Raw genomic sequence first — 10,336 nt, 5'->3', positions numbered from 1 at the left:
GCTGAGGTCCCATCAGTAAGTTTTATTGTTGTTCTTGTTTTATATAAGAGGGACATAGGCTTTTATTAACCCAGATGAATGTTATTTGTACTCCCTGGAGCGCATGCTCTGGAATGTGTGGTAATTTAGAATTGGAAGCGCCTGATAGTATCAGGGTGTGTCAGTATGAATAAGTAACATCTGAGTGTGCCATTTTGGCATGCAAACTAATAAATTTTGCTTATTCATAGAGTGTAGACTTATCAAGATCGACAGGAATTTTGTGCTGTGGATAGACCTTAACACTGGTTAGTAGAGATTGGCAAAGGGCCTGGCTGTCTGTAGACTGAGCACTTATTGCAACTGCCCTGCAGAATCCAGGCCTATCTTCCATTTTCATGCCTCAACGAAGTCTGTTTTTATTACCCTAAATTCAAACTTTTATACAGTAAGTGAAACAAGGAAGCCTCCAAGCCAAGTACTTGTGCTACTTGATGGAGCAGCACCCTGATTTGCCTACTATAGAAGACAGTTTTTAATAAAAAGTTACAGGCAGAATTATAGACTTTGCTCCTTCCCTTCATCTCCCACTTGCTGATTAGGTTTCCCTAGTCAGCAGTCTTTCATCGTTAGGTGTAAGACAATATTTACAAAATCACCTTTGGAAACTCTGGGTAAAGAATAATGCCATCTTAATCTTGGGTCTGGAAAAGAATTAAGTCCCCTCAGGAAACAAAGGAGAAAAAAAGTGGAAATCAATTATGAGATTCTCTTTAAGTCCAGGGAAAGGCAGAAAGGTTCCCACCAAACTCAGGAAGTTTACATACAGGCACATTTAGAGAATCGGTACAGGAAACACAATGCTTACTAACAGTATTCCTCCTCCTGGATCAGACAATCAGATCAGAGTTTTTTTACACCGACTTTGATCAGTTTAGTGACTTACATAAAAAGATCATCTATCTGTGACCAGGTCTTTAGATGTTACCCCTCTGAAAACAGAAGAATAGCAATTTATCTATTCAACCAAATTCATTTAACATCTGCTATATCCAAAGCATGGAGGTAGGCTCTGTGGTGTGTACCGGGTTATATAAGACACAATTCTTGCTCTCAATAAGCACGCATTTCAGTATGAGGATGACAGATTTATCAACAACCTATTTCCTTAAGTTAAAGTCATGGAGGGAATCCGTCAGTTTCATCATTTCCCTACCACCTCATGTTCTCCTTCCAGTTCAAATCCTGACACTTGACAGACTATGCAACCATATGCAACTTCATGAGCATATGAGCTGTGCAGTCTCACAGGGCCCTTCTCTCAGAAGGACCCCATGCATGGTTTAATCCTCTGCTGTTCCTGTCTTGAACTTCTTAATAATTTTATTTTTGAACTTGTGTTTGGTAATTGAAGTCTGATAGGACAATAGAACATGCACGTGAGCAGTGGAAACATGACCAGAGGTTATGCTTGCACGTGCGCAGAGAGCTGTGGCAACGCAGGCAACCCAGCATGCACACACACGCCTCCGAGCAGCTCGCTGCAGCCGGGCAGGTTCCTGGGCCTGCACGGCAGTGGGGATAGTGGCGGCAACAGCAGAAGCGGAGGCAACAGCTGTGGCAGCCCTGGCTCGACAGGTGGGAAGGGGCTTTGCACGGGGGCAGCACCAGGACTTGCAGTGGGAAGCCAGCTTGCAAATCCCTGTCATCCGCACAAATATGAACTCACCAGCCTGACCCTGGGACAGGAACTGCTGGCACTCAGGCAGCAGACTTTATCAGTAAATTAGTACAAAATACATGAACATTGCAATAAAGCCTATCAGGGAATTATTAGAATTCTTAAAGGATTTAGAATCTAGTTTTGAAAACTGCTGCAACATGGTGAAGCAAATAACCACACATGTAGAAATAGAAATTAAATATAAAGATCATCACGTTCTACAGAAAAGAACACTAGAAAGATGTGGTACATATATACTGGAATATTACTCAGCCATTAAAAAGTATGAAATTTTGCCATTTTAACAACATGGATGGACTTGGAGGGTATTATACTTAGTGGAATAAGTCAGAGAGACAAATACTGTGTGTTATCACTTATATGTGGAAACTAAAAAAATAAATGAATATAACAAAACAAACTTGCAGATACAGAGAACAAACTAGTGGTTACTGCTGGGGAGAGAGGTAGGAGGAAAGGCAATATAGGGGTAGGGGATTAAGAGGTACAAACTACTAGGTATAAAATAAGTAAGATACAAGGATGGAAAGTACAGCACAGGGAATATAGCCAGTATTTTACAATAACTTTATACAGACTATAACTATAAAGATATCGAATGACTATGTTGTACACCCAAAACTAATGTTACTGAAATCAACTGTACTTCAGTTTTTAAAAAACACTATTTTCATTTGAAGGTTTGAATGAACCAATTGTTAATGAGGAAGGCAATTAAATCTTTTTCCTTGCAATTGAAGTTAAACAACAGAAAGCATAAACAGGCCTTTTGATTTATACTCAAACCATAAAGTCACTTTCAGTTGCTTGTAAGACCTCCACAAGTTTCAGGAAACATTTCCTCATGTCTGAGGAAACATTAAAATGCCATTATATAAATTTATACTTTAAATTCAGACTTACATAAAATGAATTCATGTGAAAAATCTGTTTAGAAAAATAGTTCCACAAGAATCAACACTAGAATAGACTAGAACTACTAAAATTTATATCTCAAAATGTTATTAGAAATTTATCTGTGTTGTCTCAGCCTATAAAATTTTCTTAACAGTTGCATCAGCAGAAAGATCCTTTTCAGAATGCAAATGGTCATAATTTGTGATCTTGCATTTGCCGAGCATGACTGATACTTCTTTCAGTCATATCTCTTGGGAAAAAAAACTGTGAAATGAATTTCTTACCTGTTGAAAATGAAAATAAAATGACAAGTATAAATCTTAATTTGCAGACAGGTGAGCCAGAAAAATTTTCATAATCGAGATATCACATTAATATACTGTTGTTTATGGCATTGTATAGAATATTGACCCCCCCAAATATTATTTTTGCAATTTTTAAGTTCACTGAGTTACCCGTTTATCACCATTACCCCTATTACACTAGTACCTTTAACTGCACTTTTTTCCCTGCTTTTGAACAGGGGTCCCACATTTTCATTCTGCACTGGACCCAGCAAATTATGTAGCCAGCCCTGGTCAGGTCAGAGAATGACAAATTTTCATCATAAGCCATTATTTTTTTTTTTTTTTTTTTTTTTTTTTTTTTTTTTGCGTTACGCGGGCCTCTCACTGTTGTGGCCTCTCCCCCTTGCGGAGCACAGGCTCCGGACGCACAGGCCCAGCGGCCATGGCTCACGGGCCCAGCTGCTCCACGGCATGTGGGATCCTCCCAGGACCGGGGCACGAACCCGTGTCCCCTGCATCGGCAAGCGGACTCTCAACCACTGCGCCACCAGGGAAGCCCCATCATAAGCCATTATTGAAGACAGTTTGTGCTATGAATGCTTAAGTATAGAAAAGAGCAAGATATGCAAGAAAATGCATGTTCTTAATGTGTTCCATACAAAAATCTTATCAGCTGGTAGGCATTTTACCTACGTTAAGAGTAAAACAATGTAATACTATGGGCCAGAGTGCAGAATTTGGCATAAGGAAAAACCTGTATTTGATCCAAAACGGACGTCACAAAAGAACAGTTGGGGACAATGCCTCCAATGGGTTGGCATCCTGATTAAAATTACAGTGTTTGCCATCCAGAGCATGAGATTAACAGGGATAAACATCCATTCAAATGAGGGTCAAACTCATACTTTATAAGCAGTAAGTCGGTCAGATGGTCCTCTCAGCATTCTGTGATTTTCAAGTACGAAGAGCTATTTTTCCCAAAATCAGAGAAATGGCACCACAATATGGGCCCTCCCCTTCTAGGATTCTTCAGAACTGACGACTTCTAGTGAACTTTACCGTAGATACAAAATCACCATAGAGATGACTTACATTTGAAAATGAAACATCAGGGAAAAGCATTTAAACCAGATAAACCAAATTTGCTTCCCATAAGGCTAATAAAAAAGATCCACTTAATTAAAATTATTTTTGTGTGATGATTGTTACATAAAACAACTTTAAGAGAAGATGCACATTTACCCAAAACAAATTTAGTTCTGTCTTTCTGACTTAATGAAGTTAAGGATTTCTAAGTGATATAATTTGTGTATCAATGTTTTTAATGGGTCACATTTCTAGTACCTATAATAAAATAGACTGAGAAAAGCTGCAAGCATGTACAGAATTACAGAGAAAGGCATCATAAACAGTGTTTACAAAATTAGGAAAAACAAGTGCAGTACATATAAAAAAGAAATACTCATGTAAAGTCCTCTTACAAATTAGTGACAAAATAAGTTCCTGAAGGCATTTGAGCTTGCTATTCCCTGACATAGATGATGGGGTTTTACTTCTACTGTGTGATAGGCCCTTGCACAGACTTATTTTGTCCTCTTAGGCTGTTTCTCCAGCTACTTTTTTTGGAGAATAGGAAGGATGGAAAATCATGGATGCCAACGTTATAACTTAGTCTTTCCTCTCTGCATCATTTGCAGCAGGAGCATTCCCAAGTTGGTATAGTCCACAAAGGAAGATGTGTCTAATGCAGGTGGAAACGGGCCTTCCTCTGCCATTTGAGATACTGCCTCATAGTCCTATAGGCCTGCCCACAGGAGGAGCGGGACAGGTCTCAGTGTGTGCAGACTTCTTATGGTGGGGAAGCTCTACTCAAGGCTTGGGAGGAGGAATACAGGGGGTCTTCCACTCCATGGCTGCAACAGTCTTCTCATTTTAAAGACCTTCATCTAGTCTAATGAATTTGTATTCCTGTAGTCCACATAATTTTGACCCAGTTTCTCACTAATATACTCAAGTTTTATTTTAGTGAAAGTGTATCACCCCCACCCAGTTTCCAACCATCTTTGCCCTTTATAGCGTCACCAAACTTCCTGCATTGACTTGACATGGCCTAAGAGGATTCCCCCTAATTTGGGGGAGGGGATGGAGGTTGGAGGCCCAGTTGCTGTCAGACCTAAATGGACCTGGCAATTATTTGGGGAGGAGAGATGTTCTGACTTGAAGGGTTCTTGGTGAAGTAAAGACTGATTCTTATCTTTGGCTATGAATGAACTCAACGACACTAGGATGTGAGGAGAAAGTAGGATGAACTCTGTCTCTCAGAATCAGGCTAAGGACAAAGAAGGCATAAAAGACCCTTCAAAACTGCTCAGGCCTTTTGGGTGTGGAATGAGCTAACCTTCAAAGGGGAAGCTATGACAAGATTAGGAATCTGTGTTTTCAAGCCAAACTATGTCTATGTCTATATCTAGATTTGTCTTTGCCTTTTCTTTTCATTCTCAGAATTTCGTTAAACTAATGATTCATTTATATCTGAGTGTCTTCAATGGGCAGGCACTGTTTTAGACCTTGGAAATACAGTGAGCAAAACAGGTAGGATTTGTGCCCTGATGGAGCTTTTTAGTTGAGGGATACAGATAATAAATATAACAAGTAAAATATTAGATAATCAAGGTAATTTCAGATAGTGATAAGTGCTATGAAAAAACTAAAAAAAGAGAAAACCCAACTTAAGAAAAAAAACGGTGAGAGAGAGTGACAAGGGGGAAGGGAGCAATCTACTTTAGATGGGTGGGCAGGCTCAACGGCCATGGCTCACGGGCCCAGCCGCTCCGCGGCATGTGGGATCCTCCCGGACCGGGGCACGAACCCGTGTCCCCTGCATCGGCAGGCAGGCTCTCAACCACTGCGCCACCAGGGAATCCCCCAGGAAGTTCTTTTTTTAAGGAGGTGATATTTACCCTGAATGACCCAAAGAAGATCTGAAAAAAGAGTAAGAAGAGAAACAGCAACTACAAAGGTCCTGAGGTAGAAGAAAGCTTGGTTGGGCATGACACATGAGGTAGAGAAAGCCAAGAGATGAAGTCACACAGAGGGCAGGGGTTAGATCACATCGAACTTTAATTCAGACTTGGACTTTATTCTAAGGGCATTAATTGGACTTAATATAAGGGCATTTAGAAGCCATTAATATTAAGCAGGGGGATGAAATGACTTATATTAATTTTGAAAGCTCTCCCTGGATGCTGGTTAGATTATAGATTGGCAAGAGTGCAAGCAGGGAGGCCAAGTAGGCGTCATTTTAACAGTCCAAATAAGAAATTACACCTAGTTTGGACAAGGTGGTAATAGTGGAGATAGAGGGGAACAGATTCAGGATCTGCTTTAGAGGTAGAGACAACAACTTGGCAAGTGGATTGGATATGGAGTAGGAGAAAATGAGAGGAATCTAAAGGGGTTTGCTGCTTCCACCTACTGAGATGGAAGCCTGAAGAAGGAACAGCTTTTTGGAAGAAAATCAAGAGAACTCTTTGTCCCATGCTTTACTTGAAATGCCTGTGAAACAGCTAGATAGAGATGGTGAACATGTTGGATAAATAAGAATTCATGGAGACATATTTAGCATTCTTTTTGGAATTTTCAGCCTGCTTGTGGAAACCTAGGAAAGTCCAAGAATGACCCTAAAAGGGCAGTTCCCTTTTCCTCTGGACCAGTGGAGGTGCCCTACAAGGTCCAGATCCCCATCATCTAAAGGGTTTTAGCATACCTACGGGTAGCGATAGGCTTCATTTCACATAGAAGTGCTTTAAAGAGTTGTGCAGGTCCAGCAACTTGTAAATTGCTCTCTGTCATTCACTTACATTTCAGTTTGCCAAGCACCTTCTCCTTAATTTTGAATGATCATCAGTTGACTGTTAGCAGGAAGTTTCTGGTTTCTGCTTCCCCCTCTCCTTTCTCATCACTCCGTGCCCTGGCTTTTCTAACCGGCCTTTCCTCTGTAGACTGTTTCAAGTTAAAACACTTAATGTTCACCCTTTGATGATACTGGAGTGTAGGGAGAGGTCTCTAAGAGAGCTCAGAAAATAGCTCATCACCTCTTCCTTACTTCTGAAAAGCTGAGGAAGAAAACAAAGAGTGAGACAGGTCCCCAGGAGTGACTTTAGGTCTGGGAGCCAGATGTGCTGAGCTACTACTGAATTTCAGAATTAAGAGCTGTCCCCATCCAGTTCCAAGCAGCTCTGAACTGGGAGCGGGCAGACTGCAGGGAGAGCAGCAGAAACTTGTTTTTCCCTGTGGGCTGCACCTTCCAAGAGAACAAAGGTGGCAGAACTGGGCCCAGTATGCTCGGTTACTCTGCCCAAATTTACTTTCCATCATCAGAGGTGAAATGGTTAAGCCTCAGAAGCCAGGAAACAATCCTCCTCATGGAAACCTGGAGTAGAGAAAGGACATTCTCCCCTAATGATAACGGAATTGTTCACCATTAATTGGCTGGTTTTATATGTTTGGCTCTTTAGTAAGTAGGACACAGTTAAGTTCAACAAGCAATATCAAGCACAATTCTGCCACTTATGAACTCTGCAATTTTGGGAAAGTTACTTGAGCTGTCTCAAATTTCTCATTTGTAAAAATGAGTTTAAGAGTACCTGCCTTGGGGGCTTCCCTGGTGGCGCAGTGGTTGAGAGCCCGCCTGCCGATGCAGGGGACACGGGTTCGTGCCCCGGTCCGGGAGGATCCCACATGCCGCAGAGCGGCTGGGCCCGTGAGGCATGGCCACTGAGCCTGTGCGTTCGGAGCCTGTGCTCCGCAACGGGAGAGGCTGTGGCGGTGAGAGGCCCGCGTACCGCAAAAAAAAAAATGAAGAGTACTTGCCTTGAAATAGAGACACAGATGTAGAGAACAAACGTATGGACACCAAGGCGGGGAAAGCAGGGTGGGTGGTGGTGGTGGGATGAATTGGGAGATTGGGAATGACATATATACACTAATATGTATAAAATAGATAACTAATATGAACCTGCTGTGTAAAAAATTAAATTAAATTAAAAAAAAAAAGAGTACCTGCCTTGTGAGATCATTCATGTAACACATTCAGTGCACTGCATGGATCAGAATAAGCACTCAGTAAAGATTTCCTGCTACTATTACTACTGTAATGATGGCTATCACTATTAGTAGGTTAGGAAATCAGCTAGGTGCCAGGGATATAAAAGATAAAAGACATAATCTTACCATCTGAAGCTCAGTAAGGATAAAAAACATTAAAATACAGTGTAGGGCTTCCCTGGTGGTGCAGTGGTTAAGAATCCACCTGTCAATTCAAGGGACACGGGTTCGAGCCCTGGTCCAGGAAGATCTCACGTGCCGTGGAACAACTAAGCCCGTGCGCCAAAACTACTGAGCCTGTACTCTAGAGCCCGCAAGCCACAACTCTGGAGCCCGAGTGCCACAACTACTGAAGCCTGCGTGCCTAGAGCCCGTGCTCCACAACAAAGAGAAGCCACCACAGTGAGAAGCCCGTGCACTGCAACAAAGAGTAGCCCCCGCTCACGACAACTAGAGAAGGCCCGTGCGCAGCAACGAAGACCCAATGCAGCCAAAATAAATAAATAAAATTTATATTAAAAAAAAATCCAGTGTAATGCACATGTAGTAGGGTTTCTTACCAGAAGGGTGCCTACCAGTGATTGCATTTAGTGAGACTCTATCTATGCAGGCCAGGACAGAAAAAAAAAAAAAAATCATCTTGGAATTGCTGAGCCTCCTACATCCTTACTGGTTGGGGTCAAGTAAGTACCTCTGTTTGCAAGAAAGGTATCAGGAAACTGCCTGTGTTTTTAGTTTTTTTGCTTTGTTTTGTTTTCCAAAGGAGTTAGTTACCAGTGAGGAATAGAACAATGATAGCTCTAAATCCTCAAGGTGGTGAAAGCTAGAACCAGCCCTGATGTAGCACTCCTGGGCATGGAAAGAGCTGATCACTTTGCAATCTGACACCTGGAGCCTAAACTGGCTGAGGAGCCTGAGGGCCCTTGGATCAGGGTGCACTGGAACAGCCTGGAAGAGCCCCACTCTGGCCAAGATTCTGACACTGACACTGACCCCACTGTGCAGGTCCCCCCTGAGGGCAAGGCTTTATGTCTGTTTACATCTGCTAAGAGCTTTGCTGCCTTGCCCTTGAGCCACCCCTCACTCAGTGGCTGGTGCATAGGCGTCCTGCAGCTCAACCTGTAAGTCCTCATTGCCACATCTGCCGAGGTGGCTGGGAATTTGGCCATGAGTACTTCCTGTTAGAGAGCTCTGGAGTGTAGGGGCCCATTCCAGAAAATAAGCCAAGCACCTTCCAGGAATCCAGGACACATGGCCAGTGTTGCTGCATTCACCCTTCTGTCGCAGTCATTAGACTGAGCCACCAGACTTCCTTTCATTTACCTCTTAAGCTCAGCAAATGCTGTAGGCGTAAAGGAGAGGGTGTTGGAGGGAGGATAGTTCACACCTCTGGGTTCTCTACTAGTTTGTGAGACTCAAACATTTGCATCCTAGGGATGAACTGGGAGGCACAATAGTTGTATGCCAAACTGTACGGCATCCTAGTTACTAACACAGTAATAGAAGCATGCATAATCTACAGTAGCATGAAGCAAGGAGTGATGAATTCTGTAAGAGGAGGTGTTGGGGGAAGACTTCTGAGTGGTCAGGCCTGAACAGGTTTTGGAAGTATGAGTAGGAGTTTACAACGACAGAAAGGAGGAAGTTAGTTACAGACAGGAACAGCATGGACAAAAGCTTTACTAACCCATGACATAACATGTATCTTCAGTGAATTCAAAGTAGGTTTGTCCACTCTTCCACAGTTTGTTTTGTTGGATTAATTTCTTGTTCCAGTATTTACTGATAACCTTCCTTAATTCTTCACAAAGTACAGGCTTAATATATATAAATATATATAAAGTATTTATAATAGCGCCTTGGCCTCAAGGTTAGCACAACCTTAGTCACACTTCTGATAACTAAATAGGTCAACTTTTTTTTTTTTTTTTTTTTGCGATACGCGGGCCTCTCACTGTTGTGGCCTCTCCCATTGTGGAGCACAGGCTCCGGAAGCGCAGGCTCAGTGGCCATGGTTCACGGGCCCAGCCGCTCCGTGGCATGTGGGATCCTCCCAGACCAGGGCACGAACCCGCGTCCCCTACATTGGCAGGCGGACTCTCAACCACTGCGCCAACAGGGAAGCCCAATAGGTCAACTTTTTAAAAATAAGATGTAAAACTATTCTCAAGCAATCATCCTTTCCTATTTCCTATGCTTGCCCACCCCAATCCCCATCCTTCAAAAATCCTAAACACTCAATTTCAAAAGCCAAACATATTAAGAGGCCAGTCTAAGATAGGTGTGGCACAAAACACGTAAAACGAAAAGGCGTTACAGGAAA

Source organism: Mesoplodon bidens (genome assembly GCF_964165515.1).
Source record: "Mesoplodon bidens genome assembly, chromosome: 1".
Taxonomy (NCBI): Eukaryota; Metazoa; Chordata; class Mammalia; order Artiodactyla; family Ziphiidae; genus Mesoplodon; species Mesoplodon bidens.
Note: the sequence above shows the minus strand (reverse complement) of the source record.